Source organism: Dendrobates tinctorius, unplaced genomic scaffold (assembly GCF_039654945.1).
Source record: "Dendrobates tinctorius isolate UK_male_01 unplaced genomic scaffold, ASM3965494v1 ptg000070l, whole genome shotgun sequence".
NCBI lineage: Eukaryota > Metazoa > Chordata > Amphibia > Anura > Dendrobatidae > Dendrobates > Dendrobates tinctorius.
This window is the reverse complement of record NW_027361738.1, coordinates 4,116,130-4,141,727: the sequence shown is the minus strand read 5'-3', so window position 1 is coordinate 4,141,727 and position 25,598 is coordinate 4,116,130.

Below are 25,598 nucleotides of genomic sequence, written 5' to 3'. Positions count from 1 at the left end.
GATGGCCCCCACAGTAACTCCCACACTGTATATAGACCCCCATACTGTATGATGGCCCCCAAAGTAGCTCCCACACTGTATATAGACCTCCATACTGTATGATGGCCCCCACAGTAGCTCCCACACTGTATATAGACCCCCATATTGTATGATGGCCCCCACAGTAGCTCCCACACTGTATATAGACCCCCCTACTGTATGATGGCCCCCACAGTAGCTCCCACACTGTATATAGGCCCCCATACTGTATGACAGCCCCCACAGTAGCCTTTAAACTGTACTGTATAATGGCCCCCACATTAGCGCTCACGCTCTATACTGGCCCCACACTAGCTCCCATACTGTATAATGACCCCTGCATTAGCTCTCACGCTCTATACTGGCCCCACACCAGCTCCCATACTGTATAATGGCCCCTGCATTAGCTCTCATGCTGTATACTGACTCCCGCATTAGCTCATCCGCTGGATTATGACCCTCGAATTAGCTCTAACACTGTATAATGGCCCCCGCTGTAGCTCCCATGCCTCTGATTCTGGTCTCTGTCAGTCCCTGTCTGTGAGCTACACCTGCACAGTCCTGATATATATGACAACTAAATAGAAGAAAATATAAACAGCCAGTGGGTGCGTATAGAGTCCAGGATATGGGTATAGCTCCCTGAATGTACCCAGGTGACCCTAAAAGAAATATTCTTGGCTGAACAAGACCCCAAAGAGGGAGAAAGAAAGAGGGAATTAGAAGAGAGGGAGGTAAAATATTACTCATGTAAAGAAGAAAAGTGCACCCTGGTACGTCTTCTCTTTTATTCCCCTTTCTGCCTTTGGGGGGGTCTTATCCAGACTGAGTATATGTTCAGGGGTCTATATGTGATCAGCTATACGCACCTGCTGGCTGTTAGTATTTTCTTCTATTTGGCTCTTTATCATATATATTCATCCTCAACTTTGTGGGGATTATTTTTTTTAGTAAAAAGTTATATACCGTAATTGGCTTTTCATGTTTGCCACCCTGGATTTACAATATGAGATGATAGGACCCTCACCCCGGCTACAGGACCAAGTCACGGGGGGGGGGGTGTATGTATACTGTATATATACATATATGTAGAGATATATGAAATATACGGCTGCCAAACATTCCAGGCATTTACCGATCTTCAATATAGCAGCAAAAATGAAAGTAGCACACCGCTTAGACAAAATGAAAAAAAACAGAGTTTTGATTCTCCTGGAAAAAGGTTCTCAGTAAACTGAAACATTGCTGAGCCCCAGTGAGCTATTAAACACTATTTCTTAATTTTGTCAATAGACTGCTGCCTTCAGTTTTTACTACTTTAGATTTTTACATTTATATACCATATATACCATATATATGATACCACTCATGTCAGTGGCTCTGAGGCACAGTGAGATTTATGGCAGCTGATTTGCACTGACAGAGACATCTTCTGAGCTGTATAAGAGTTCAAGCAGCCGCCATAAATCTACTGTGCCTCAGATACAAGAAAATAAACCATCCAGGATTTGTCAGGAGGTGAGCAGCGTCCTCCCCCCTCCTCACTGCACAGACCCCTCAGGGCCCCCGAGTTCTTACTCACAGCACCGTCTTGTCCTGCTCCTGTCCAGGTGAAGAAGCTAGTGCTGTGTGGTGACCTCTCTCCTGCAGACACACAAGGAGCAGTGTGGGCGTGTCTGCAGTTCGCTGGAGGAAGCTTAAAGCTATAATCTCCCTGCATCTACAGTGCAGCTTAGCTACATCAGTGAGCTGCGCACGCTGACATGGTTAACAGTGGCAGAAGCTCTGGATGGGCCCCTCAGATCAAGGGGCCCGGGGCGACTGCACCCTGTGCCCCCCTGCTAGCTACGCTGCTGAACTTGATCTAAGTTCACATTGTGTCTTTGTCTATGGTTGGGGGCTTGCAGCTGAAGCCCTAGAAAAACGTTTTCCGATGTTTGTGTTAATGGAGCCATCTACTATATAATCGTCTAATTTTGTCTGTCTGTTTGCAATGGAAATCCCGCGTTGCTGATTGGTCGCGGCCGGCCGGACGCGACCGATCTGCTACAGGTGCAGTCCGGCCGCGAATTGGCACGGATTTCGAACGACGCACGCCACCGCCAGGCGATATGCTGCGTTAGCCGCTGATCTCCCGACAGTTGCCTCGGGTCATCTCCTGCACGCACGGATTTGCCGCAATCAGCGATATTGGCGCGGAATTTAAATGGGATCTGTCACCCCATTTTTGGCCTATCAGCTGCAGCCACCACCATCAGGGGCTCATCTACAGCATTTTGTAATGCTGTAGATAAGCCCCCGGTGAAACCTGAAAGATAAGAAAAAAGAGTTAGATTATACTCACCCTGGTGTCTGGTCCAATGGGTGTCGCCGTAACATCCGGCACCTCCCATCTTCATATGATGACGCATGCATACTTTATCGGCCCTGTTGAGGGCAGAGCAGAGTACTGCAGTGCACAGGCGCCGAACCTCTCTGACCTTTCCTGGTGCCTGCGCACTGCAGTACTTTACAATACCCTCAACAGAAGCAAGGAGGAGGACATCATCGTATGAAGATGGGAGGCAACGGACCACGACACCCACCCCCCCCCCGGTGAGTATAATCTAACATGTTTTTCTTATTTTTCAGGTTTCATCAGGGGCTTATCTACAGCATTACAGCATTACGTTATCATCTTTGAATCGTCCTGTGAGCGCGGTGCCTTTCTCTATCTAAAAATTTATTATTATATTATTATTATTTCAGCTATAAGCTGCGGCCACTGCCTTTCTACAGCATTCTAGAATGCTGTTGATAAGCCCCGAAAGGCAGTGGCCGCAGCTTATAGCTGAAAAACGAGGTGACAAGTTCCCCTTAACAATGCAAGCCTATGGAGCGTCCGAACAAGGCCCCATAGACTTGCATTATAGAAGAGACTTCTTGCTCACACCGAGAGCATAGAGTGAGCCGAAGAGTCTGAAGAGCGATGACAGGCGATTCTGACAGCTAAATAGGAAAGGGTTATTTACAGTTAGAGCAGTCACACTATGGAATGCCCAACTACAAGAACTACTAATAGCAGACACTACAACAGCTTTTAACCAGAGCTGGATGATTTCCTCAATACACATAACATTGTGGGCTATATTTAATTTAGTGACAAAATGGACAATTGGTGGAGAAAGGTTAAACTTGATGGACCTAGGTCTTTTTTCAACCTATGTATGTAGCTATGTATCTATGACATCACACAAAACAGGAGCCGGACAGAGCTTGATCTCAGAGAAGACGGCAGTTGGGAAGTATATTACCCCACCACACTACAGTACATACACGTTTAGTGAAAAAAGCAAAACTTCATGAGGATTCTTCAAACATGTATGACGTACAGTATTGGTATGCCATATATTTCAGAAATATTCTATTACAAAGGAATATTAATTAATTCAGAATTTTTATTTAATTTTTTTAAATTGGGAATTCCCTATCAGTATGTCTTTGGAGTGTGGGAGGAAACCGGAGTACCCGGAGGAAACCCACGCAAACACGGGGAGAACTTACAAACTCCTTGCAGATGTTTTCCTTAGTGACATTTAAACCCAGGATCCCAGTGCTGCAGAGCAACAGTGATAACCACTGAGCCACCGTGCTGCCCAAGTACAGCTTTGATGATGGACTTGCTGTACTAGATGTATATGGTGCCCTAAGGACAGATTGGACAAATGCATCTTCTGATGCTGCGAGCGGCCCTGGATATTCCACGCCGGCAGGATGATATAATCCGGCGGAAGATGGAACCTTTGAGAAGAGATATTAAACTAATGTAAGTAATGGGACTCCATATTAGAGGATACTGCTTTGGTGTCATTGTGGCAGGACGGTAGAGAAATCTTATCCGTGCAGAGGAACAGGATCATTGTCACTCATCATACATGTGACAATCCCACCACTGACAGAAAACATCTTCTCCACATGAATTATTCTCACTGGCCAACATCAATCAACATAGGCCTTATTATCACACTTACGTCTTCTAGGTTCTCGCTCTTCTACTATTTTGGCATTTTGATCTTCTACCAGTTTTATTGCAGAGTTATTTTTCTTCTCAACTAGAAATTTATATAAAAAGTAAAAAATCAAGTCAATGATCATTGTCAGTCATCATACATGTGGCAATTGTATAACTGGGAGTTAACATCTCCTCCTCGTGACTATTTCTCAATCGCCGACATCAGACAACATTGACCTTATTGTCACACTTACCTCTGCTAGGTTCTGTCTCTGGGACTATTTCTGGGTCTTGATCTTCTTCCAGTTTTAATGCAGAGGTATTTTTTGTCTCATCTTGAAATTCATGTAAAAAATAAAGAAAAACAAGTCAATGATCATTGTCAGTCATCATACATGTGGCAATCGTATAATTGGGAGTTAACATCTCCTCCTCGTGACTAATTCTCAATCGCCGACATCAGACAACATTGACCTTATTGTCACACTTACCTCTGCTAGGTTCTGTCTCTGGGACTATTTCTGGGTCTTGATCTTCTTCCAGTTTTAATGCAGAGGTATTTTTTGTCTCATCTTGAAATTCATGTAAAAAAGTAAGAAAAACAAGTCAATGATCATTGTCAGTCATAGATGTGAAAATCCCACCATTGATATATAATATATCCTCCTCGGGAATTATTCTCAGTCGCCAACATCAGACAACATAGACCTTATTGTCACACTTACCTCTGCTAGGTTCTGTCTTTACTACTATTTCTGGTTTTTGCTCTTCCAGTTTTAGTGCAGATGTATTTTTCATATCAACTGGAAATTCAGGTAAAAAAGTAAGAAAAACAAGTCATTGATCATTGTCAGTCATCAATGTGAAAATCCCACCATTGACATATAGTGATGGGTGAGTGTGCTTGTTACTGGAGCTTTCCGAGCATGCTCAGGTGTTCTCCAAGTATTTTGAGCATACTCGTGAACTAAGTTTTAGTCCTCGCAGCTGCATGATTTGCGGCTGCTGGAACGCCTGAATACATGTGGGGATTTTTGCTAAAGAACAAGCAATCGCCACATGTATTCAGGCTGTCAGCCGCAAATCATGCAGCTGCGGGGACTGACTGTCTGATGTCGGTGACTGAGAATAATTCCCGAGAAGGATATATTATATGTAGTGATGAGCGATTGTGCTCGTTACTTGAGTTTTCCAAGCATTCTCAGGTGTTCTCCGGGTGCTCTCCGAGTATTTTGGGCGTGCTCGGAAATTAAATTTTAGTCCCTGCAGCTGCATGGTTTGCAGCTGCTAGACAGCCTGAATACATGCGGGGATGATTGCATGTTTTTTTGGAAATCCCCACATGTATTCAGGCTCTCTAGCAGTCTCAAATCATGCAGCTGCGGGGACTAAAACTGGATTTCCGAGCACGCCCAAACTACTCAGAGAACACCCGAGCATGTTCGGAAAACTCGAGTAAAGAGCACACTCGCTTATCACTACATATAATATATCCTCATGAATTATTCTCAGTTGCCGACATCAGACAACATAGACCTTATTGTCACACTTACCTCTACTAGGTTCTGTCTCTGCTACTATTTCTGGGTCTTGATCTTCTCCCAGTTTTAATGCAGAGGTATTTTTCGCCTCAACTGGAAATTCATATAAAAAAGTAAGAAAAACAAGTCAATGATTATTGTCAGTCATAGATGTGAAAATCCCACCATTGACATATAGTGATGAGCGAGTGTGTTCGTTACTCGAGTTTTCCGAGCATTTTGATCGTGCTCATGAATTAAGTTTTAGTCCCCGCAGCTGCATGATTTGCAGCTTCTAAACAGCCTGAATACATGTGGGGATTGCCAGTTTTTTCGGAAATCCTCACATGAATTCAGGCTCTCTAGCAGTCTCAAATCATGCAGCTGCGGGGACTAAAACTTGATTTCCGAGCACGCCGAAACTACTCAGGGAACACTCGAACATGTTCAGAAAACTCGAGTAAAGAGCACATTCGCTCATCACTACATATAATATATATAAAGTGCTCTCAGTGAGAGAAACAAAATAGGAATCTTGTGGGTATGATACCTTTTAATGGCTAACATATAATAGTGAATGTTGTTACAAAGCAAGCTTTCGGGACTGCTTACGTCCCTTCATCAGGCTGATATGCATATCAGCAGCTTATCAGCTTGATGAAGGGACGTAAGCAGTCCCGAAAGCTTGCTTTGTAACAACATTCACTATTATTTGTAAGGCTACTTTCACACATCCGGTGTGTGGGGTCCGGCGGCGTGCGGCGAAAAGCCGGGCCGCCGGATCCGGCCTGCAGCCGTGACACCGGATGTGTGTGCGGCGAGATGATACGGCTCGGACATTATTAAAGGAGCCGCAGGACAGAGGCAGCCAATGAGACAGCTGCTGAAAGGGAGGTGAGGGGAGGAGAGGATAGGAGAGGGGAGGGGAGGAGAGGGGAGGGGGGTGGAGAGAGAGAGACATGGGGGGTTAACATTAGTGTCCAGGCAAGAGAATCTCTCTCTCTTGCTGGGCACTTGTGGGGTTAACCCCACAGAGAGATCTCTCTCTCTCACCCAGACACTGTGAGTGTTAACCCCACAAGTGCCCGGCGAGAGAGATCTCTCACAAGTGTCCGGGTGACAGAGAGAGATCTCTCTCTCTCTCGCCGGGCACTTGTGGGGTTAACATTCACAGAGTCCGGGCATGCGCTGTGGAAAAAGCCGGTCCGGCGCTGCAAAAAAACGTTACATGGAACGTTTTTTCCAGACGCCGGACAGGCTGTTTTTGCCGGATCAGGCAAAAACCGGATACGCCGCATAGGTATCCGGCGCGATGCGGCAATAATGAAACTGAATGGGGGAAAAAACGGATCCGGTGGCAACCGGCGCCGGATCCGGTTTTTACATTTTTCGCCGCATCGCGCCTGATGCTGAAAACCGGATGTGTGAAAGAGGCCTTAGCCATTAAAAGGTATCATCCCACAAGATTCCTATTTTGTTTCTCTCACTGAGAGCACTTTATATATTTTTTTCTACTGGCTAACACGGTACCAAACCACTTTTTTCGTTTTACATATAATATATCATCCTCGTGAATTATTCTCAGTCGCCGACATCAGACCACATAGACCTTATTGTCACACTTACCTCTGCTAGGCTCTGTCTCTGCAAGTATTTCTGGGTCTTGCTCTTCTCCCAGTTTTAAAGCAGATGTATTTTTTGCCTCAACTGGAAAATTATATAAAAAAGTAAGAAAAACAAGTCAATAATCATTGTCAGTCCTTGATGTGAAAATCCCACATTGACATATAATATATCCTCCTCCTCAATTATTCTCAGTCTCCGACATCAGACCACATAGACCTAATTGTCACACTTACCTCTGCTAGGTTCTGTCTCTGGGACTATTTCTGGGTCTTGATCTTCTCCCAGGTTTAATGCAGAGGTATTTTTTGTCTCATCTTGAAATTCATATAAAAAAGTAAGAAAAACAAGTCAATGATCATTGTCAGTCGTAGATGTGAAAATCCCTCCATTGACACATAATATACCCTGCTCGTGAATTATTCTGTCGCCGACATCAGACAACAAAGACCTTATTGTCACACTTACCTCTGCTCGGTTCTGTCTCTGGGACTATTTTTGGGTCTTGATCTTCTCCCAGGTTTAATGTAGATGTATTTATTGTCTCAACTGGAAATTCATGTAAAAAAGTAACATATAATATATCCTCCTTGTGAATTATTCTCAGTCGCTGACATCAGACCACATAGACCTTATTGTCACACTTACCTCTGCTAGGTTCTGTCTTTACTACTATTTCTGGTTTTTGCTCTTCCAGTTTTAGTGCAGATGTATTTTTCGTATCAACTGGAAAATCATACAAAAAATTAAGAAAAACAAGTCAATGAAAAACTCCTATAAGATTAGAGTCATATCTTTAAGGTTGCTGATGCCGGATTGCTATGAGCTCAACCCTGTGGTCGGCGTTCATAGCACACCTATAATTCTGCTACATAGAGGGGATCTATGCATCTCCTCTATGTAGCAGAGGCGATTGATTTATGGCAGTTTCTAGCCTCCCATGGAGTAATGCAAAAATAAAAAAATGTTTTTAAAAAATATAAAAAAACAAAAATTTAAATCCCCCCTCTTTCGCCTCATTCAAAATTAAACAATAAAAAAAATCAAACCTACACATATTTGGTATTGCTGTGTACAGAATCACCCGATCTATCAATAAAAAAAAGGATTAACACTATCGCCAAACGGCTGAGCGAGAAAACAAATCGAAACGCCATAATTAAGTTTTTTTGGTCGCCGCGATATTGCAGTAACATGAAATAACAGGCGATCAAAAGAACGTATCTGCATAAAAGTGTTATCATTAAAAACGTCAGCTCGGCGTGCAAAAAATAAATCCTCGCCCAACCAGAGATCCCAAAAAGTGGAGACGCTACGGGTCTCAGAAAAGGGCGCAATTTTTTTTTTTGCAAAGTTTGGAATTTTTCTTCACCACTTAGATAAAAAAGAACCTAGACATGTTTGGTGTCTATGAACTCGTAATGACCTGGAGAATCAAAATCACAGGTCAGTTTTAGCATTTAGTGAACCTAGCAAAAAAGCCAATCAAAAATTAAGTGTAGGATTGCATTTATTTTGCAATTTTACTGCACTTTGAATTTTTTTTCCTGTTTTCTGTTACACGACATGGTAAAACCAAAGGTATTGTTCAAGAGTACAACTCGTCCCACAAAAAATAAGCCCTCACACGGCAATACTGACCTAAAAATAAAAAAACTTGTGGCTCTGGAAAGAAGGGGAAAGAAAAACGAAAATGCAAAATCGGAAAAAAGCTTCGGGAGTGAAGGGGTTAAAACATCTGTGGGACATTAAGGGTATATATAGGGTTAGTTTGGGGCCTGATTGAACCATGGGCAGAGCATTCGTGATCAGTATCAGGCACCAGACTGTATGGCCCCTTATACCTTTTATGCGCAGCACATAAGAGTGAGAATTTTATACAGTAAAGTGTTGGATTGTTGATTATTTTAAAGGCACAAAAAAGCAGTGATTTTCTGAGCCCTCATGTAACATTCACATTACACCTTATGATCAGTGACGACAACAAGATGTCCTATAGACCTGCACATACCTGGCAATATGGGAGAGGGTGACTTGTTGTTTTCAGTAGTGAAGCACTGATTGTCACCATCATTTCCAGTTGGAGAAGATTCTTTCTGCCTGTTTAGTAGAAGAAAAATAAATAAATTACAAGTGAAAGCAATGAAAAATAAAAAGACTCCTTTTTTATGGGCAATTAGGACACTTGGCCAAAATGAAGGGTATACCTTGCACAGGACTGCCTTCTGTCAGCAAGAATGAAGAATAACTAGTAATAAAGGGCTTTAATGAAATTGAAATGAAAGGCTGGTCATAATGATCAACTGTTATCACCAGCGTTATCACAAGCCAGACATTACAGTGATGATCAATCATGGGGGCGGTGAGTTCTGGATTTAGTATTGTGTCATATGCGTCTTGTATTTGGTATTCTGAAGATATGTCAGTACTATACCCTGTAATAATCTACTCACACGTCTGAGTGTTTTGTGCTGGTCTCTAGAGAGCAATCTGGAGATGGCTCATGGTCTTCATCTCTCATCATCATGGTATTGGGGTCATATAGCTAAAATACACAGAGTAAAATTAATTATATATATATATATAGTATTTTCATACTATTTTAGTTATAGTTTTGTGGATTTACTGATGATATACTTACCTTAGAAAGTCTTTGAGAAGATGATACATAGTTTAGACTTTCTGGCCAATCACTGACCTCCTCACTTGTGTCATCCTCATCTGAATCCATATGTTTGGGTCTCTTAATGCCAGCTACAAAGTACAAGTATTATCAAAGATTATTAATATAATCACAGACAGTCACCAAGTTATTACTAATAATGATGGGAACATATTGTCACATAAAATGAAAGACAAGACAAACGGCAACTTTAACCAGATGACGTCTCATTCTACTTACTGGGAAAGTAGCGGGTGTCCTCCTCTGACGTAATATCTGGCCTTAACGTTGGCATATTTTGAAGGTTCTCAAAGTCTAACTCACTCAGGAATGGATGACTCTTGATTTCATTTGCTCCTCCTGGAAATGGAAGACAAGAAAAAAGTGATCCAGACAATGTTAGGAAGACTGTACATTTTAAGTTAATCTAAACTGAAGATATAGCAGATCCAAAATATACTGTAAGTCATGGCATGAAGAATGGGGAATGGACAAGAAGATAACGCAGAGACCTCAGTGTTGATCCTCATGGAAATGATCTATTTGTCAGGTCACAGAGGAGCTATAAGTCATTATTAATACTACTATATATTACCTGTCCCGAGTCTATGTGTTGGATCTTTTATGAGTAGCTGAGTAATGATGCTTTGAGCTTTGGGATGGAAAGCATGCTTTTTAAATTTCAAAGTGATGTCATCTGTTATGTAAAAAGTAAATATTACAGAAAAGAAAGTCTCTACATTTACTATCATTTAAAAAAACTCATCAAAAGCAACAAGTAACTAAACCAAAGAATGAACATAACAACTGAACCAAATTACTGTGGCATCACACAGCATTCAGAATATTTTACTTACCTGTGGTGATACTGTTAAAAATAACACTTTTGTATCTTCCTTTAAATGGCACATCGCCAGTAAGAAATTTATACATGATGATCCCTATTGACCACCAGTCAATAGGCCTTCCGTAGCGCTCCCCTAAGATGACTTCTGGGGCTATATAATGCAATGTACCAATCATCTGAAAACCAACAGAACAATAAGAAGATGATCAATGAAAATAACTGTGACAAATAATATCAGTGGAAAAGTTTTCTATGTGAGAAAATATCCGAGAAGCAGAAATAGATTAGATCTCTAAAGAATAAGTTTTTTATGTATAGCTAACCCCATCATCAGGAAACTCTCTGGTGATGTCTTCAGTTTGAGCCTTGTAAATGTCTGATGTTGGTCTCATGAGTCCGAGTTTTGAAATACCAAAATCGGTGACTTTGATATGTCCAGTTGATGATATCATGAGGCTGTAAAAGAAAAGATATTGTCAGCCCTAAGTAATAACCCATAGACTGTATACCAAACTATAACTGTCTCTCCCTTTATTATACTGCAGCGCTCACTTACTTTCCAGGCTTCAGGTCTCGGTGAACCACACCATAGCTGTGCAGATATTCCACAGCAACAACCGTTTCTGCAAGGTACCTGCGGGCCCAGGCGAGGGATAAATGACCATATAACTTTAAGAGACTGCCACAGTCTCCTCCTAGAGCAGAAAGCAAATATGACAGGTGAGGGTTTGTTATAATGTAAATTACACATGATGAGTGTGAATGAGAAATAAGCTGAGACATTGGGGCAGGGAGTCAATCATAGAGATACACTGTGTGATGTAGAGCGTATACTGTATACTGCAGAGTAATCCTATACAAAAAGAGAGCTGAGATCTGCCCCCTGCTGGTAAACTCTTACATTGCACTGTCAATCTCTGACAGCGGCATTTACAGCAGGTGACCTGGAGGCGAGCTGCTCTAAGCACTCATCGCCCCCATTCCATGTCAATGTTTGCTATGGCTGCTGAGTGTCTGCGGAAGACTACTATCCTTGCCACTATGGTACTTCTGTGAAGGTCAGTGTGTAGCTTGGCTTCATAGTGGACCAAGATTTTCACCATATTCTGCAATGCCCATATTGCAGTACATAGTAATTACGATTATATAATCGCAAGTTCAGGTCCCTTATGGAGACTAAAAAATAAAATAACAAAAATATTTGGGGAAAGAAAATTTTATATAAACATCACTTTTTCTCCATTCAAAATAAATAATAAAAAAACAAATAAACTCAGATGGAATTGCAGTGTTTTTGTTGCCCCAACATCAGAAAAAAATGCAATTAGAAGCAATGAAAATTATTATCTGTCAGAAAGATGTAACCCTCCTAAACTGTTCTTATGAGCATGTAGAATAATGAAATATAAATACATTGGTAGCTTTATATGTTTAAGCAGATATGGGCTGGATAGAGATACAATGGATATGTCTTACCTGCTTCAAAGTCCATGACCATACACAGATGTCGTTTAGTTGGGAAGGAACAAAATGTGGAGACAACAAAGGGGCAATCAGCGAATATTGCGATGTCCCTTTCCAGATAGGCCATTTTAAGATTCTCTGGATCCTCCAGGTTACTCCTTGCTTGTTTCTTCATGGCGAATACCTTGTTTGTGTCTTTATGACGCACTAAGTGGACGGCCCTGTAGAGGAGAAAAATCCATAATTTATACAGAATTCTTACTAACAGTCTGTCTATATGTCAAATGATCTTCTGTCCTAATAGTTAATAGTGATTAATAGTGATGAGCGAGTATGCTCGTTACTTGAGTTTTCTGAGCATGCTCGGGTGTTCTCTGAGTATTTTGGCGTGCTCGGAGATTTAGTTTGTGTCACCGCAGCTGCATGATTTGCGACTGCTAGACAGCCTGAATACACGTGAGGAGGAATGCCTGTTTGTTAGGAAATCCCCACATGTATTCAGGCTGTCTAGGAGCCGCAAATCATGCAGCTACGGCGACACAAACTAAATCTCCGAGCATGCCAAAATACTCAGAGAACACCCGAGCATGCTCGGAAATCACGAGTAACAAGTATACTCGCTCATCACTAATAGTTAATACTAGATGTATGGCTGTCACTAGAAACCAATGTCTGGAAATACACAAAATTACTCAGCATAAATGATCACTTAGGGCTCATACTCACTTACGAGAGACTCGCATGATTCTCGTGCTAGTCTCTCACATGAAAACCCGGCACTGCCACTGGCACTGGGAACAGAGCGTGCGGCTGCATAGAGATACATGTAGCCGCACACTCCAGTCCCAGTGCCGGCGGCTGTGCCAGGTTTCCATGTGACACTGGCACCAGAATAGTGCGAGTCTCTCGCAAGTGAGTATGAGTCCTTATGGGAGGTTTTCATACATATCACATCATAACTGAGCTGAATCGGGACAAATAGATGTGGAGTAGATGACTAGATGTAGATTAGATCTAGTGCAAAGTGGTACCGATAACAACAGCTCGACACACCAAAAACAAGTCCTTACAAAGCTCTATGGGATGAAAAAATAAAAATGTTGCACATCTTGGAATACAGTAACATTTAGATGTGGACTCATATACAGGAATTTCCCTAAGGCAGGACATATAGACTGAGGCACCATCATAAGGAGTTTGGGAAAAATGTAGATTATACATAACGCTCACCCAAAACCTCCACTGCTGATCTCTTTGATCTGGGTATAGTCGCTCTTACTTGGTTTTCTCATAGGGGTCAATGATCTGATCACGGCCTAGAAGAATAAGAAATGACAATGAGACATAAAAGTTGCAGGAAGATAAAAGCTGCAGATGCAGGAACTTCTCTACATTATGTCCCCGCTGATTACACTGCAGCAGATGTAGAGGACATGATACCAGCAGGACGCTCCCCAGACACTATTATATTATAGGGATATCCTCCATACACATGTATCATTGTACTGGAGGGGATGGTAAGGGACATCACACAGAGGAGACAGGAATAATAATAATAGGTCCAATCTACATTAAGAATAGAGTTAACCCACTGTACTATGGGGTGTAACATGTGATGTGTAATTCATACCCCGTTATCTGATGATATACAGATGTTTTCTCTGATACTTACACTGGCAGATTCGGGGATCTCTGGTGTCTCAGATATTCCACCATCAGCAGTTGCCGGCTCAGTTGTCTCTAATATAATGATAAAATAATGAGACATCATGTATTAGACGATATCAGAACTTAATATATAACACATCGATATAAGGAAGGAAAGACAAATAAATGGTATAATACTAGTTATATGGATATTCTGCACATACTGTATATACTTATGGCACATCCATAGATAGATATACTCTGCCATAAATGTGTGATTGTTCGGGATCTGACAGTGACTTGGATGAGGACCCTGTGAGGTCCTCTGTGCATTTTGGGGCTGAGAAGATCCCAGAAGAGAGAACCGGAGGGGTTTTCAGAATTGCATGAGCCCTCTCTATTACAGTCTACAGGAGGTTCAGGAGCCGTCACCGGCCTCATACAGAGGATGAAGAGTAAATTTATATATTCTCTGGTGTCTCCATAATATTAATGTTTGTAGGAATGCGAGATGATCAGCTTACCTTCAATCAGATCACTTTTTAGCCCTGGCTCACTGGTATTGGGGTCAGCGATATTTCGGTGTTGCCCCTCTTTGGAGTCACCGGCCGGTGTTTCCTGATGGATATAATATGTGCAATTAATATAACAACTCACAAATACTAAATTACAGTACACAAAAGACAGAATGGACTAAACCTGGATTTACATAATTGCGGGGAATATACACGGCCGCTCCGCCCAGAAAATACACATTAATATATAAGGGACTTGTATATACAACAGTTCTCCAATAATATCGATTACCAGAACTGCAACATTTACAAGAAGGAAGATTGTGAAGATAAAACGACATGAGATATAGAAGATGACGGATTCTTACCAAATGCTTCAGTGGGCGGGCAATAAACTCTAGTACATACAGGAAATGTTGGGCCAATTGTTTAAAAAAGGCCAAATCTCCACATTGGGATCTTTCTTCAGCCTATAAAAATGGAAATAAACAAAAAAGGAAAATCATGAGAGAAAGTAGAGAATATAGGACGCTATTTATGTCACCATTTTACTAGTGCAATCTACAGCTACAATTAATACATATATGGATATTTCTTATAAGCTATAAATTATATTGCTCTTGGCCAAACTACATATTTCATGTAAATAAACTTGTATTTTATAAATATTATTCATTATTGTTTCATGTGCTGTGAATATCATTCATTATTATTGTTACATGCTTTGCCCAGATTGTCTGTTACCTGTTGTACTAATGTCCTGATGTTCATCTGTAAATGCTCAAGATATTCTGAGCTTATAAGACCTTGTTGGTGTTTGGTCAGGCAGTCTCTTACTAGCTTCACAACCAGCCGGTAAGTGAAGCTGAGGACGCCATCGGGTAGTGGTAGCACATGGGCAGGGGCATAGATGGCAAGAATCCCCTGGAGTAGTTCCAACTCCTCAAGTTTATCTGAAGAAATTCCAGACATTTAAAAAAAATCCAAGTGCAGTCAGTATATCACCAGCTTCATAGCCAATCACTGACAACAATGACACCTGGGCAGTAAGCACTTGGATAGATAGTGGTGGTGCATTATGATGTCATAATGGAATCTTGTGGTGGAATGTTAACATGTCATCAGTGATGTCATCATGGAATCCCAGGATGGAATCTTACCCAGTTACAACTTTGAAAGTATAGTTACATCCATGGTTGTGTCCCTGTCTTTTTTAGGCAGCACCAGAGCCCGCATCTCTACCCGTACATGACAGCTGATGTGATCAGCTGTCATGTCCTGCAAATAGATGCAGATGGATTTTGGCTGTCAACCACTTATATGCTGCTGTCAATCACTGACAACTGCATATCAGACGTGCTGACCGAAACCATGTCACAAGTCTCGCTCATCAGCGCCCTTGTCACATGATTCTGGGGTTGCGATGGGTTATCATAAAAGCCAGGGGTCTGCAGAAGACCAGTGTGCCTGTCCATTGATCTTCTTTTAGGAACACCGACTCATGGCCGGCGTTCAGATGTTTTTCCCACCACTTAATTAAAAAAAGAACCTATACATGTTTGGTATCTGCATTCGCGTACTGTCTGTAGAATCATATTACCAGGTCAGTTTTAGCATTTAGTAAACATTTTAAATTAAAAAAATTTGTGGAATAGCACTGTTTTGCAATTTCACAGCACTTGAAATTTTTTCCCCGTTTTCAAGTACAATATATGTAATCTATGGTGTCATTTAAAACAACAACTCGGCCTGCAATAAACAAGACCTCATAAGCTATATTGATGGTAAAAAATGTTCTGGCTCTGAGAAGAAGAGGAGCAAAAAAACGAAAGCACATAAAATGGAAAATCATAAGGTGGTGAAGGGGTTAAAGGGGCATCTCACCATAAAGGGAAGTTGCCTAGCAACATTCTAGTAACAATTAAAGTGGCAACATTATGGGTTGAGCATCAGAACCAGAATCAAGGAAAGAGGGAAAACCATGGCTTTGCTCTTCTTATGAGGCTTTTATATCCGTCTTTCCCCAAAAAAATTATTTTAACCAGGTTTTGGATGCTAAATATTCTTTACATGTGTAAACATTTACTTTTTCTTCATATTGTGACCAGGGTGGACTGGGAGTAAAATTCAGCCCTGGCATTGTAGAGCACGCAGGCTCACGCTATCACCGCCCCCCTCCCCAGCTTGTATTTTATGAATATTATCCATTGTTGTTTTATATGCTTTGCCCAGATTGTCTGTTACCTGTTGTACTGATGTCCTGATGTTCATCTGTAAATGCTCAAGATATTCTGAGCTTATACGACCTTGTTGGTGTTTGGTCAGGCAGTCTCTCACTAGCTTCATAACCAGCCGGTAAGTGAAGCTGAGGACGCCATCGGGTATTGGTAGCACATTGTCAGGGGCATAGGTGGTAAGAATCCCCTGGAGTAGTGCCAACTCCTTAATTTTATCTGAAGAAATGTCTGACATTTCAAACAAATCCAAGCGCAGTCAGTATATCACCAGCTTTGCAGCCAATCACTGACAATAATGACACCTGGGCAGTAAGCACTTGGTTAGGTAGTGGCGGAGCATTATGATGTCATAATGGAATCTTGGGGTGGAATGTTAACTTGTCATCAGTGATGTCATAATGGAATCTGGTGATGGAATCTTAAAGGGACATCTCACTATAAAAGGAAGTTGCCTAGCAATAATTATTGTGGCAATACCATAGGCTGAGCATCAGTTTCAAAATCAGGCATGGAGCGAAGAACCAGATTTCATAATAATAATATTGCGATATATAGTTTAGTTCTCACATTGAATATTTTCACTGCAAAGAAAACACATTTTCTTACAGTCCCCACAAAGTTGATGGGATTTATAGAAATTTCATGCCCACTGTGATTTTTTATACCCTGTATAAAATGACCTGCGGTGCGTGTGTTTGAAATCCACAATATACAGGATACATTTTTCTTGTGATTACGCTGAGATTTATATGCAGATTTTATCTATAGAATTGCATTAGATGAGGAAAATACATAGGTAAAAAACGCAAAATGCATAAAATCCACACATGAATCTTTCAGTAAACCTTTGTTAAAGCCGAGTACCAGGAAGTATCAAAATTAAAGCAGATTTATTCAACACATAACATACTAAATTAACCAAAAATCACAGTCAAAAAGATACAAAAATAGGTGGAAAATGCAGCAGAAAATCTGCGACATCAAAAACTCACCAACTACACTTCACGGGAACTTAGCCTACCAAACAAATAGCACCAGAGCAGATCAAAATATTACCAGCATATACAGTAGTGATAATACCGCCATACGGATCATTAGCTAAAACCAATGTACTATTACTGATATCACCACCATACAGTGTCCATAAAATGGTACTATCAGTTTTACACAAGTGCACTGCAGACCATATATGTGTGTACTGTGCAGATTCTCACCAAAGACGTTCTCAATAATCGCAGTCATTCATTTTTCCTTTCATTTTCCATTTGGCCCAAAACAGCATGATCACTTTTTCAATCCATAACTCATCCCTGCACAATGTGGGTCGCCCTCCCAGGGCTGTGGGGTACTCGGTACCGGGCCGGTGTCAGTGGGATGTGTCACAGCGGCGGTGACCCGGTCCGTGGCCCTGGGCGCCCAAGTAATGGGGGAATTGAAATCGTGAAATGTAATTGATTGAATGAATAGTTCGTGACGCCACCTGTGGTGTTCGACAAGTGAGATGTTAATCCGACGCTACATGCAGATCCTCTGGGGCTGGTGGTGTGTTGCAGCCAAAATGGTGAAGCTCCCCACAGGTGGAGCTGTAGTCCCAGGGCAGTGTGGATGTACGGGTAGAGGAGAGGCGCAGGCAGTGTAGAAGCGGGTACCCAGATGTAGCGGTACAGAGTGTGTTGGCTCGGTCACATTAAGAAAATCGGCAAAGAAACTCCTAGAAAGGGCGTCTGCCTTAACATTCTTAGTGCCAGGAAGAAAAGAGACCAGAAAATTAAAACGCGTGAAAAACAAGGCCCATCTAGCCTGTCTAGGATTCAAGCATTTGGCCGACTCTAGATAAATCAAATTTTTGTGTTCGGTGAGGACCACAACTTGATGTTTAGCTCACTCCAATCAATGTCTCCACTCCTCAAATGCCCATTTCATGGCCAACAATTCCCGATTCCCCACATCATAGTTGCGTTCAGATGGGGAGAACTTTCGAGAAAAGAAGGCACAGGGATTCATCTTAGAAGTCACATGGTCTTTTTGGGACAAAACAGCTCCTGCACCAATCTCAGAAGCATCTACCTCCACCTGAAATGGAAGTGAGACATCAGGTTGCCGTAAAACTGGAGTTGAAGTAAATCTCCGCTTAAGCTCCTGAAATGCTGAGACAGCCTCAGGAGACCAATTCAGCACATCAGCACCCTTCTTGGTCAGATCAGTCAGTGGTTTAACAATACCAGAAAAATTACCAATAAATTTACGATAGAAATTGGCAAAACCCAAAAACTTCTGGAGGGCCTTCAAAGAAGTAGGCTGAACCCAATCATAAATGGCCTGTACCTTGGCCGGGTCCATTTCAATAGTCGATGGAGACAAGATAAATCCCAAAAATGAAATCCTCTGTACACCAAAGAGGCATTTCGATCCCTTAACAAACAGGGAATTCTCCCTCAAAATCCGGAACACAGTCCGTGTTCCACATGAGAATCCCAATCACTAGAAATGATCACAATATCATCCAGATAGATGATCAAAAACTTATCCACAAAGTCATGGAAAATATCATTCATAAAGGACTGGAAGACAGAAGGGGCATTAGTGAGCCCAAAAGGCATCACAGGTACTCAAAATGTCCCTCCGGAGTATTAAACGCCGTCTTCCATTCATCCCCGTGCTTGATGCGAATGAGGTCAAGCTTAGTAAACCAGCAGGCACTCTTAACTCTGGAGAATAAATCAGACATCAGAGGTAACAGGTACTGATATTTAACCGTCATCTTGTTAAGGGAACGATAATCAATACACGGTCTTAATGAACCATCTTTCTTTGCCACAAAAAAAACAGCACCTAAAGGTGACGAGGATGGTCTAATATGACCCTTCTCCAACGACTCCTTAATATAGGACGGCATAGCATCATGCTCGGGTACTGATAAGTTGAATAGCCGACCCTTGGGAAATTTACACCCAAGCATCAACTCAATTGCACAGTCATAACTCCTATGAGGAGGCAAAGACGCAGACTTACTCTCACTAAATACATCAGAAAAATCGGCTAGATAATCAGGAATATCTTGAGACTGAGGAGAGGTGGAGAAAACAGGAGCATCCCTAAGAACACACTGACAACCCCAACTCACCACAGACCCAGACTTCCAATCGAAAACTGGATTATGAGTTTGCAACCAGAGAAAACCCAGAACAATAGTATCATGCAAATTATGCAGCACCAAAAATTTACAATTTTCTTGGTGGTCTGGGGCAACTCGCATTATCACCTGGGTCCAACACTGAGGTTTATTCTCCGCCAAAGGAGTAGCATCAATACCCCTCAAAGGAATAGGCACCTGCAGAGGCGTCATGGAAAGACCACAACGTTTAGCAAAGTCCAAATCCATCAGATTCAACGCTGCTCTTGAATCCACGAAAGCCTTAGTAGAAAACGTGGATAAGGAGCAGATCAAAGTAATTGCCAAATGGAACTTAGGTTGTACACTGCCCACAGCAAATATGTGTGCAAAACATTTCTCTCGTTTAGGGCAGACAGAAATAGTATGAGAGGCGTCTCCACAGAAATAACACAGCTTATTACGCCTTCTAAACTCCTGACATTGCGCCCTAGACAAAACCCCATCACAATGCATAGGTTCAGACGTTTGTTCAAAAGGTGGCATCGCCTCCCGCGTAGTCTTACGTTCATGTAAACGCCGGTCAACTTGAATGGCTAATGACATAGAATCATCCAGACCAGAGGGAACAAGAAATCCCACCATAACATCTTTTACGGTCTCTGATAAACCCTTCCAAAAAAGAGCTGCCAATGCACTATCATTCCATGTAGTAAGGACCTCCCATTTTCGGAATTGTTGACAGTATAACTCTGCAGAATTCTGACCCTGGTTTAATGCCAACAGGGTTCTCTCAGCTAGATCAACAGCATTAGGTTCATAATACAACAATACCAAGGCCTGAAAAAATGCATCCACATTAGTCAAAACAGGATTTTCAGGTGTCCGAGAAAAAGCCCAATCCTGGGGATCACCGTGCAACAAGGAGATGACAATTTTAACCTGCTGCACAGAGCTCCCCGATGAGCTAGGCTTCAAGGCAAGAAATAATTTACAATTATTCTTAAAATTGAGAAATTTAGACCGATCCCCAGAAAACACATCTGGAGTAGAGATCTTAGGTTCAGCAGCATGTGACTGAGTGAGGTAGGAGGAAATTCCCTGTACTTCAGCAGCAAGTTGCTCCACACGATCAGACAATTGCTTAATCTCCATTAGGAAAAAAAAAATCCTCCTACGGCCCCAGAAAGAAAAAAAAAAAGGAAAAAAAAAAATTCTGACACTTTTTTCTTTTCAACAACTTTTTCCTGCTTTTGAGTACCCTAGAATCTGCGGTATTTCTGGTGACTCTGTTATGAATGGGTCACCGAGGAGAAAAAGACTAAACAAGCTAAGTCACAGAAAACCAGAGAGGTTGGTAACTATGCAGATTGCAGATCCCTGATCCTAACCACACAACTAGCAGCAGCCGTGGAGCGTACCTGCGATGCTCCTAGATGCTTCGTCACAGCCGGAGGACTAAATAAGCCTAAAGCAAGAAAAGGGATAAACTAACTGCCCCAGAGCAGACCCCAAAGGAAAGACAGCCCCCTCACATGTATTGACGGTGAAACAAGATGAAAGCACAAACACAGGCAGGAAAATAGGCTGAGCAAATGATGGGGCCCAAACTAACTAGAAAGGATTGGAAAGGAAAGACACTGTCTGCAATCTGCCAAAAACCCTACAAAAATAATGTCCAACACGTCTGATAGCAAAATTAACCCTGAAGTCACTAGACTTCTCCCACTATATCAACACTCGGAAATATTCTGAGACAGAGCAAAAAGAGGCCAATCTAATAAGGAACAAAAAGCAAATTTGCAAATACAGATAAATAAGAGTGGAAATTCAGCACAGCCCCAGCCGGGGCAGGCTGACCACACAAAAAAAACTGAATATACCAACAAAATCGAGTGTGAACATTAGCAGAAAAATTTAGCTTGAAATGACTGGAACAGAGCTGAAAACCAGGACCTGAAAAGCCAGAAGGAATCAACAGCACCAGAATAGGGCGTCGGCTGTCTTAAATCCCGCCTGAGATTCCTGAGGTCAAATCGTCATCCTCATTATCAGGTGGCAGATCTCTACTGATTAAATCAGCATCACTGCCTCCAGTTACCACCAGAGGGAGCCTGGAAGGAGAACTCACAACTGGTGGACCGGAAAATGAACTCACAACACCTTAGTATCCATACAACCTCGGGGACCAGGCCCCGTCCTTGCGCTTAGAACTTCTAGGCAGGGTTCTCTTCTAACCCACGTCCCCTTTTCCCTTTTACTCCTACGTTCCGTACTAGTCTTTCCTTCCCATGGAAGATCAGGTTTCTGTTCAATGTCTTTCTCTTTCTTTCCTTTCCCGTGCCAGCAGACCCAGGTCACTGAGATCTGCTGCAGCACCTCCTTCCTCCATCCCTCTCTCAGGATCCTCACTCCTGACTTACTCACTCTCTGACTGCCCGAAATCCTAAACCTTCCCACTCTTTTATGTATTCTAACTCCACCAGCCTCCCAGCACGTTTCGTGTTCCAAGCAGGGAGCCACTAAAGGTGCTCTGCTACACTCCAAGCAGGGAGCCGCAATGTGGCTTTGCCGAACTACCGTGTTGTGTGGGATGCAAGTGTTGGAGCATGGTCAGGAGCCTCCAACTTACCTGGATGGTGGGGTACCGCACCTCAGGAGGAGGTGCAGTACCTCTGTGGCAACTGAGCCCTCAGGGGCACCACAAATGTATCACAGACAGGGGCTGGCTGGCACTTTTCAGCCTGGGGAGCAATCACAAGGCAGTGGCCCTCGAGTTGCAGTGGCCCTCCTTATCTCTAACCATTGCATTAAAGCAGCAGAGATAACAGGCTTTAAAAATAGGCTGGTACGTAGATATGAGAACAGTAAGGAGCTTGCTGCATAGATATGTGAGCAGAATGGAGCTTACTCCAGAGATAGGGAGCAGAACAGAGCATACTACAGAGATATGGGAGCAGAGCTGAGCATACTCCAGAGATATGGGAGTAGAACCGAGCTTACTACAGACATATGGGAGAACTGAGCTTACTACACAGATATGGATCAGAACGGAGAATACTCCAGAGATTTGGGAGCAGAATGGAGCTTACTACAGAGATATTGGCGCAGAAAAGAGCTTACTCCAGATATATGGGAGCAGAACCGAGCTTACTGTAGCGGTACGGGAGCAGAACCGAGCTTACTTGTCACAATCCATTTTTGGATCTGTGTCAGAGTCTGGACTCTCTTATATAAACCTTTTTCCTTTCAGGCCCTGGGGGTTAATATGGGTTTTTGCCCCCGGTAACTGCTGGTGTTACTACAACTGTAGTTGCTCTGCTGTTGGTTTTCTCCCGGTGGCCGCTGGTGTTACTACATGTTCAATTAGCCAGCAGGTGGTGACCTCCCCCTCCTTCCCATAAAAGGTCATCAGCTGCTGCAGCTCCCTGTTGGTAATACTGGTCATTTGCTAACGAACCTTGGTGAAGTCTGGACCTACCTGGTGGAGAAGGGGTTCAGCTTATCTGGAGCAGTGGAGTTGCTTCTGGATGCTGATCGGGTGCCTTTCTCTGCTGCTTGGAGCATTGGCAGCAGATAAAGCTAAGTTTGGAATTTTAGTTGTTTTAACCCTGTGGTGTCTGTTTTATTTTCCCTTGTGTGTTATTTGGTGCAATTTACTTTATTCCCTGTCTCACCTCCTGGGGAGGGGGTTGGGGTTTAGCTCAGGGCTAAACAGGAGATAGGGACAGGTCGGAGAATTGGGCCTCACTACCATTAAGTGTACCCCCAAGTTAAGGAAAGTCATGGCACCCCTTAGCCTGAGGGGCAGTTCAGGGGCCCAGGTTCCACGTCTCCTGCCTTTTCCCTACTGTCCTGTGACATTATTACCAACCGTCCCATTTTTTCTGGTGAGCCATGGCCCTTATGCAGACCTGTCTCCAATTGCTGCAGACCCTCACTGAGGAGCGTGGGGTGCTGCGTGGTGTGGTGGAGCAGCAGCTACAGCAGTTGGTGGGGTACGGGGCTTCAGCTCAGATGCAGGCTCAACCAGAGCCCAAGTTATCTCTCCCAGACAGGTTTTCTGGAGGGAGAGAGAATTTTTTGTTTTTTAAGGAGGCCTTCAAGCTACACTTCAGGCTCCACCCTCGTTCATTAGGGAGTGAGGAACAGCGGGTGGGATTCATTATAGCCCTCCTTGAGGGTGATCCCCAATCCTGGGCCTTCTCCCTGCTTGCCGATTCACCATCTCTATGGTCGGTGGACGAGTTTTTTGCGGCTTTGGCGAATATGCCCCATGTAGTCCTTGCTAGGGAGGAGGACACACTGGTGCAGGCAGACGAGCCCAGGCAGGTGGGAGGAGATGGATCCCCAGTGGTGTTGCCTGCAGTTCATCGTGGTGTGGGGGCATGTTTTAGCTGTGGGCAGACTGGTCATGTTTTCAGGGTCTGCCCAGCACGCGCCAAATCTTCTGTACCATCTAAGAAGCCACGTCCCCCTGGTCGTGTGGAGGGAGGCAATCAGGGAGTGTATATTTCCTCCATTTTGCCCTCTCTGTCTACATCCATGATATATTTTTGGTCTGGCATGGTACTACTCTGTACTACTCTGGAACTACAGGAGTTTATTGGTTGCCTGAATAGCAACGACCAAAATATACGTTAAACATTCACATGCGATGCTGATAAGATTAAGCTCCTCTATATCATTGTTTAAAAGGATACTGATGGTCTGGGGCAGACCGATATTTTTAGGAAGATGACTTCTACTAATATGTTGTTACACGCTTCACTATGTCATCCTGATCACATGGTCAGGTCTGTTCCCATTGGTCAGTTCCTCCAACTTTGTCGGATTTGCTCTATTAATGAGGATTTTGAGAGAAGAGCAGAGGAGCTAAAAATGAGATTCTTGGAACGTGGCTATAGTCGGCATCTACTCAAGAGAGCCTATAACAGGGCTAAATAGTCTTCCCAAAATGGCCTACTGTACAATAGGGAATCAGCTAGGAAGATTGAGGGACCTGGAAGTTATGCTTCATTGCAAATTATCATTCCCATTCTAGGCAGGTCAGGCAGCCTTTGTCTAAAGCATGTCCTATATTGAAAATTGACCCAATAATTGGCAAATTTATTCTGGGTATAACAGCCATTACATTTAGGCGTGCTAAGAATCTGCGCGATCACCTCACCTGTACTCACTATACAAGTGAGAGAATGTATACATTTTTGGATAATATCACACATAGGAGTGGGCGTGTTCCGTGTGGACATTGCGTTGCCTGTCCCAGCATTGAAAAGTGTGATTCTTTTTCCGATTCAGGTGGCGTTAAAAATTTTAAGATCAATAAAGACATTACTTGTGCTACGAGATATGCTATTTATTACACCACCTGTCCATGTGGATTAATTTATGTCGGTTTAACAACTAGACAATTCAAGGTTCGCGTGTGCGAGTATGTGTTGGATATTCAGGCGGCGGCTGGCCACACGGATGCATCCACTCTTAAAACATTACCCTGTCACTTTAAAAACTTTCATGACTGTGACAGTACGGTGCTACAGGTGAGGGGTATCGACGCCTTAAATATTGGTATCCGTGGTGGCAATCTGTTTCAAAGATTGGGTAAACTTGAGACTCGCTGGATCTGGACGCTTAATACGGTATATCCACATGGACTAAACGAGAATTTGAGTTTCGTTCCGTTCCTGTGACCACCTTACTGTTCCAGGTGTCCATTGGGTGGATCTAATCCTTGCTATTTTTTATTGTTTTTATTATATTTTTAATTGTATGTTTTTCATGTATTAGGTATTTTTATGATATTTTGTGGATCTATGAAGTTCTTTGGACGGAGTCCAGGATGGTGGCGGTACCTTGTACAGATGGACTAATTTCTACTGTTTTCTATGTCCATCCTATACCTACAGTAGGTTTGAAGAAGATCCTTTGACGAGGTTGAAGATGAGGCGGGGGGATGTCT